Here is a 7,528-nt window from a genome sequence, read left to right as displayed (position 1 = left end):
TATTGATAACAACTAATAACAAATATAAATTAAATATTATTTTTTATATGAAATATGAATTAATAATTTGTAGTCGTTTGTGCGGCTCAAGTTCACAGCTGGTTTGGAGCATTTCCTGTTCCAGTTTATAACATCATTTCCTAAAACATAATTTTGAGAAGGTTCTAATGAATAAAAACATTAAACACGCCGTGTTGTCTTGAAAGCACACAGACACACACACACACACACAGACGACAGACGACGCATAGCCTACGGACACTAAACGCCTCCATTCCTCACTGAAACACACAACCAGGGCTTCTTCTGAACGCATTTGCTAATTAAAGCTGCTAATTAATTCTCATTTACTAATTGACTAATGGCAGTTCCACCAGGCGAGTGCAGAGCTCAGCGGGACGTAATGAAGTTCTTCCGCCATGATTAACTAGACATTCACATTCACAACGCATACGAACGTCAGACGTCAAACCACGTAATAAAGACATCATTCATATTCCTCACTCAACGGGACGATCCTGCTCAGCTGAACCGTGCAGTAAAATAACACGTATTTGATAACAGCTGGACGTCACAGAACACACACACACACGCGAAACACTCGTCTTTTGTTCCTCCCTTCATTAAACCCCGGGTGTGTGTGTTCAGTGCATGCGATGCGTTTCACACAGCCTAAGAACCGCAGATCTCCACGGGCTTATTCCTCACAGTCACGCTCGCATAATGAAATCTAGATATATTTTAATTATATTATTTCATATTCTACAGAGACTCAAGCCTGAAAGAAAGGACCGGAAAGCGGCAACAATTAATTCAGAGCCGAAAACAAAAGGCTCCTGCTTTTCTTGGTGCAAACAAAAGAGTTTGCCGATATTTATATGCAAATTTGATTTCTGGCCCATCGAGTAGCACGCGGAAATTAAATTCTCGTCAGATTAATGAGACAGCTTGTCAAACGCTATAGTTCAGAACAATAAACGTCGACTAGTAGTGGCTAGTTGATTAGTGAGGTCAACTGGTGCTTTAAAGACTCCAGACGTTTAGAGAATGGTAATAAAATATGAGCAGAACTCAGTTGATATTTGACTGGTTTTGTCCGTCCTTCTGTTAGACTGTCTCACACATGAATTATGTTGAATATCTGTCAGCTGTTAAATTTAACTACACAATTAGATAATACCAGTTTAGCTCAACCAATCACCAAGCAATGCTTCATGTTGTTCAGTCTGTGTGTAAAAAGAGCATTAGCGATTAAAGAAAACACACTTCAGCAAAACATGATCAGCTCAAAGTGTCCGAATCATTTTTGGGCCCAAATGGTTATAAATGTCACTGGTAGTCTCTGAATGAAGAGTTTCTGGGTGTAATATCTCAGTTTACTTTATTCTGCTCTCCTCACTCACATTAATGAACTATAGTGTCCTGATCACACTAGTGAAACACATCACACATCATATCTGGTGTCTGAGTAATGTTTGCTTTGACTGTGCGTGTTTAGATTTGACAATAAAAGAGACTTCGTTCATCTTTAAAGCAGCACTTGAAATGTTTTTAATAGTTTCTGGATGTGAATCTGAGCTTCGGCACATCCAGAAAGCAGCGTTCCCCACTGAACTCCCTGAATCGACCCTTTAACCGGTTTATTCCTGAGAGGAACTGGAGTGACGGGATCATCTTACAGTTAATCTCTGGAGGAAAACCCGGATCAATCCAGGTTAACTTACAGCCACCTGACGTGCTTACACACACACACACACACACACCAGTGCCAGAAAACCATCCCGTCTCACACATAAATCTGGATTTGGAGCGAGTTCATGAGTGACACGCAATACCACTTTTAAGCATTTTTTTGGTTTTATTGTGGCACTCTGATACACACGCAGATCAAGATGAGCGAACGCCGTCCAGAAGTCTGAGACGGAAACATGAATTCTAGTCATCTGATAGTCTGATCCGTATTCCTGAGGATCTGAACATCTGTAATCTCCAGGAACAATCGCTTCTCCACATGTCCCTGTCGAACGCATGAAATGAGAACGTGGTGATTGGGTCACACACACACACACACACACACACACACACACACACACACAGGTGGTAAACTGTGAAGAGAAGCACTAAACGTCTCAGAAGTGGCTGTTTCTGAGTGTCAGACGTGGGTCTATAAAAGCCAGCGAGGTGTTTCAGGAAAGCTGGACTCGAGCCGTCGGTGATTTTCTGCTTCACTGGAAGCAAATGCTTAATTTGGACGGTTTCGGCAGAAAGACACTCGATTCTGACCGCAGTTCATTAACTTTATCTGAGCATATGTGCTTCATGTGCTTCAGACGTTTGCAGGAGCGGGAACGCCACAACATAGCAATGATCGTCCAGAGGGAAAACCTGTTCAGATTATTCAGCGTAATGGAATAAAAAGTATGATCTAGAGTAACTGAGTGACTACTCAATAACAATAATAATAAAAATATAAATAATGTTAATATTTTTATATTTGTTAAAAAATATAAAAAATCCACTAACAAATATTTTAATCTACTAAAATAAACAGGATTATTTGGCGGTCTGGCTCATATATATGTATTGGCATATTTAAGGTTTCAATTGTTATTTTCCACATTCTTCTAACCGGCGACTGAAGGAATCTGCAGGAACATTGAAAATGATGGACTGGCCCATCAAAGTGCACACCTCAACCCCGTCGAGAACATGTGGGGCGAGTTGGAAAATAAACTGGACAGATCTATTGAACATTTCAAAGGAAAGCGTTTGGCTTCAGTTGCAGAAGGCATGGGATAACAACAGTGTTGAAGAGAGATGTGCTGCTGTTATATCTGCAAAAGGTGGACATTCCGAATATAAACGTTAAAAGTGGATAAAAACAGTACGACTCTCTTCATCTGATATTTATTGTGCTCAGAGCAACCATCTGCATGTTTCATGAACATTATGAAATTAATTAATGGTTTGGAGGCCAAAAAAATTCTATATTTTCAGATCTGTCAAGTGTTTTAATAATTTTGGCCACCACTGTACATATATATATATATTATATATACTATTATTTAAATAATACTTAAAGTCCCCCTGTAGTCAATAATTTAATCCCTTAAAACTCATCTTTGATCACCAAAATGACATATTTAAAAGTTTTTCTTCATGTCTTAAAATATCTTGAATGTAACTTGACACTTGCCTCATTTAGTATATGTGGTTCTATGAATATGCAAATGAGCCCCGCCTCCACTCACTCACTCAGCTCAGAGATCCACTGGTTGACGATCACACGTTGATCTGATTGGTTACAAGGTAGTTTGTGACGTCAGAAACACCAGCGATTTCAAACCGTGTTTTTGAGACTGTCTTTGGTTGTTTAATGTTTGTTTTTGTTTTTTTTATGGACAGAGATCTCATGGTCATGGAAAGCCTGAACATATCAGTGAATTTTGAAATGTTGATTTCTAGAACTCCTCATTTTTGGGTTACTTTTGCTCTAAAAAGTGTAAAAATGCAAAATGCTTTTACAAATGCAAATCCAGTACTCAGCAACAATTGGAAAAGCCATAAAAATGTAATTTATATATATCTGAAAGTGCACCGTATATAAAGTTATTGTCTTTCAAAAGTAAGAGTCGACTCAAATTCAAACAAATTCTTTTTTCAAACGAGTCATAAGCCGTTTCGTTGTGACATCAAGACGAAACATTACATTTACATTTAGTCATTTAGCGGACGCTTTTGTCCAAAGCGACTTACAAATTAGGACTAAATTAAGCGAGTCATCGTGAAGAGGCAAGAACAACGCAAGAAGTGCTCAAAATACGAAGTTCAGGCATTGGTCAGAGTAGCATAAGCCCGATAAGCGAGAATTTTTTTTTTTTTTTATGAGGTTAAGTGCTCACGGAAGAGATGGGTTTTCAGCTGTCTTTTGGAAGTTGTCAGGGATTCTGCATTCCGGATGAGGGTGGGGAGAGCGTTCCACCAACAGGGAACTGTGAATGAGAATGTTCTGGAAAGTGATTTTGTGGCTTTCTGTGATGAAACCACGAGACGTCGCTCGTTGACCGATCGTAGGCTTCTGGTAGGGATGTAGACTCGTAGGAGTGAGTGAAAGTAGGAGGGAGCTGAGCCGGTGATAGATCTGTAAGCAAGCGTCAATGCCTTGAACTTGATGCGAGCAGCGAGAGGTAGCCAGTGCAGAGAGATGAACAGAGGAGTGACGTGGGCCCTCTTGGGCTCGTTGAAGACAAGACGAGCTGAAAGCATTCTGAATCATTTGTAGAGGTTTAGTTGCACATGATGGAAGTCCAGCCAGAAGAGCATTGCAGTAGTCAAGCCTAGAGATGACCAGGGCCTGGACGAGAAGTTGTGTTGCATGCTCAGTTAGGAAAGGCCTGATCTTCCTGATGTTGTGCAGTGCAAACCTGCATGATCGAGCTGTCTTTGAAATGTGGTCTGTGAAGGTCAGCTGGTCATCAAATATTACTCCAAGATTTCTGACCGACCTTGATGGGGTGATTGATGATGAATCTAGATGGATAGTGAAGTCGTGCTGTAGAGACGGATGGACGGGAGGACGAGAAGCTCAGTCTTTGCCAGGTTGAGCTGCAGGTGATGTTCCTTCATCCATGCCGAGATGTCCGCCAGACAGCTTGAGATCCGTGCAGCTACTGTGGGATCATCTGGTTGAAATGAGAGGAAGAGCTGTGTGTCATCAGCATAGCAGTGGTAGGAGAAACCATGAGCCTGTATGATGTGGTGTAGACGGAAAAGAGGAGCGGTCCCAGCACTGAACCCTGGGGAACCCCTGTGGTCAGCTGATGTGCTCTGGATACCTCGCCTCTCCATGCGACCCTGAAGGACCTACCTGTGAGATAGGACTCAAACAAGTGGAGTGAAGTTCCTGTGGTGCCCAGGGATGAGAGGGTGGACAGAAGGATCTGATGATTCACAGTGTCGAAGGCAGCAGATCCAGGAGAATGAGAACTGAGGATTTGGAAGCAGTAGTGTTGCACGGTGTACCGATACTTCAAAAGTATCGCGATACTCGGAAATTAAAAACGTCACGATACCTAAATTTATCAGTATCGATACTTAAAAAAAAAACGCCTCCCTATGGACGTCTGTGTTTTTTTCCTGACGCACGCAGCAAAGAACCTGCCGCTGTCAGTGTCATGTGACAAAACACTACAGCGAGATGGCTGCATGTGCGAGCACAAGTGGCCCACGACTCGTAGAAAAAGATGACGCGAGGAGTGACATATGGAAGTACGTTGCCTACCTTGCTCTGTTGCACGGTGCACCGATACTTCAAAAGTAAATCGGAAATTAAAAACGTCACGATTCCTTAATTTATTAGTATCGATACTTCTAAGAATGACCGAGTACCAGATGGCCGGCGACACACTGGCTGCGTGTCGTGTCCGTTTTTATTTCGGCTCCCATGTTCACTGCCTGCGTGACACACGCGTCTGGGTGCAGCTCGAGACGCACGGAAAACGCGTTCATGCTAGAAATAGAAGCGTGTTGGAAGCGTTTCCAGGCAAAATAGAATAGGAAAAGATGTTTCTATGTCATTTTGACACGAATACATATTAATAAATGACATTTTGATGTTTGAAAGTTTTGACATAAATACAATAAATGTAATTTAAAAAAATATTATAGATTTTCAAATATTGCACCTCTCAATACAGAACGAATTATTCTGTAGCCTATTTTGCCGTCAACACTGCCGACGTTGTCTTTGCTGCTATATATTTATGTTTAACATGAAGTATAGGCCTTCCACAACTCTCTCCCCACGTCAAATATATCACCAATGAGGCTTATCATATGTTACCAATATTAAACATTGTTTAATATAATCGCTGTTCATATTTTTATTCAAAGTTCAGAATCAAGATAAAGCTCTTATGTTTCTTATGATAAATGAGATAATGCTGCTAAATTTATATATTTTTTTACCTTGAATGTCATTGCTCTAATTTATTTTTTATATTTTTATATTTCATATTTTGTTCAAATGTTTAATATATCTGCTGTTCATATGTTCATTTATTAGTGTGTTATATGATTAGAATGTTGTCCCGGTTTTAAAATAAAGCACAGCAATGATATTTGAGAGTGTTTCTCCCTTTTCAGGAAAAGTATCGAAAAAGTATCGAAATCGCAATACTTGACTTGGTATCGGTATCGAAACAATAATTTTGGTATCGTGACAACACTAGGAAGCAGCTCTTGCGATCCGTAGGGCTTCTGTGACAGACAGTAGTGCAGTCTCAGTTGAATGCCCTTTCTTGAAGCCGGATTGGTTGACATCCAGCTGGCTGTTCAGAGACAAGAAGGATGTTACTTGGTTGAAAACAGCTCTTTCAAGTGTCTTCGCAATGAATGGTAGGAGAGAGATAGGTCTGTAATTCTCTGCAAAAGATGCGTTTAGTGTTGGTTTTTTAAGCAGTGGAGTAACCCGAGCCTACTTGAATGCAGTAGAATGCAGAAAACATTAGAATATTGCGCGCGCAGACACCAGGGAAAACTTGAACCTCAAACCTGCAGCTGATTCCTGTGGACACTGGAGAGCATCATGTCCAGGAGACGCTGTGCTCTACAATGTGAAGGTAAAGCCAGTTTTTTTACACTGCAAGGACGAGCATGTGAAGAATCAGTGGTTAAAGTTCATCTTTACCACGGTATCACAGCAGTATAATCCTAAACTTTTGCTGTGTTCCCTTTATTTCACTGACGACTGCTTCTCAAATCTCAGAGTTCAATACAGGATTCACAAACAGCTTGCTCTTGAAAGATGGTGTTCAAAAGACTTAGTTTTGAGTTTTATATTGTGTAGGTCTCCTGCTAACTGGCAAACTCACGTTATCACTGTCTTTCTGCTGATCAGCTGTGGGCCACGATTACCTATAACTGTGTCTATTAATGCAGATCGTCTGTCGTTCTCACTACTTTGAGGAAAGATTAAGCATGGAGCAACATTTGTTTTATGTTACATCAGTCATTCACTCTAGAGCTCGGCTAATGTATGCACTGTTATTGATACAGTTACACGTGTTCACCGCAATATATTAGAAAAATACTCGGTAAATAAATTAGTACAAGTAAAATAATGGGTTCGTTGATGGACATGCACTTGTTAATGCTGATGGTGAGGAATTACAGCTGCAACATCCCATAATGTTCCTCAAACTGAGTAGAGTATCACTGAGAAACACTGAGTCCTGCTCGAGTCGTAGTTGTGATGGAGGTTCGGGTTCAATAACTAGTTCTTCCAGTGTTTCATCATCGGACTCGCGCTCGCATTGATATGGTAAAATCTACATCATTGTTCGTTACTGTGTTTAGTTTAGGCTACGGTGTAGGAAGCCTCAGGACAGCTGACGTTGTTATGGCAATGGGAGTTTTTGTTTTCGACGTGCGCTGTACGCGTTAGACCAATCACAACAGACTGAGCTGTCTGGCCAATCAGAGCAGAGTAACTCGCGGAAAGGAGGGATTTAGAGAGAGTGATTCATCT

At 40.8% G+C, this 7,528-nt stretch overlaps 1 protein-coding gene across 3 annotated transcripts in view; it reads right to left on the bottom strand.

Moving 5' to 3' along the window:
* The window catches only part of shf (Src homology 2 domain containing F), a 138,254-nt gene that overhangs the window by 21,994 nt on the left and 108,732 nt on the right, over positions 1–7,528 (bottom strand). The window lies entirely within an intron of this gene.

The sequence above is a fragment of the Abramis brama genome (assembly GCF_963993115.1).
Source record: "Abramis brama genome assembly, chromosome: 9".
Classification (NCBI taxonomy): Eukaryota; Metazoa; Chordata; class Actinopteri; order Cypriniformes; family Leuciscidae; genus Abramis; species Abramis brama.
Note: the sequence above shows the minus strand (reverse complement) of the source record. Positions and strands in the feature narration are given on the sequence as shown.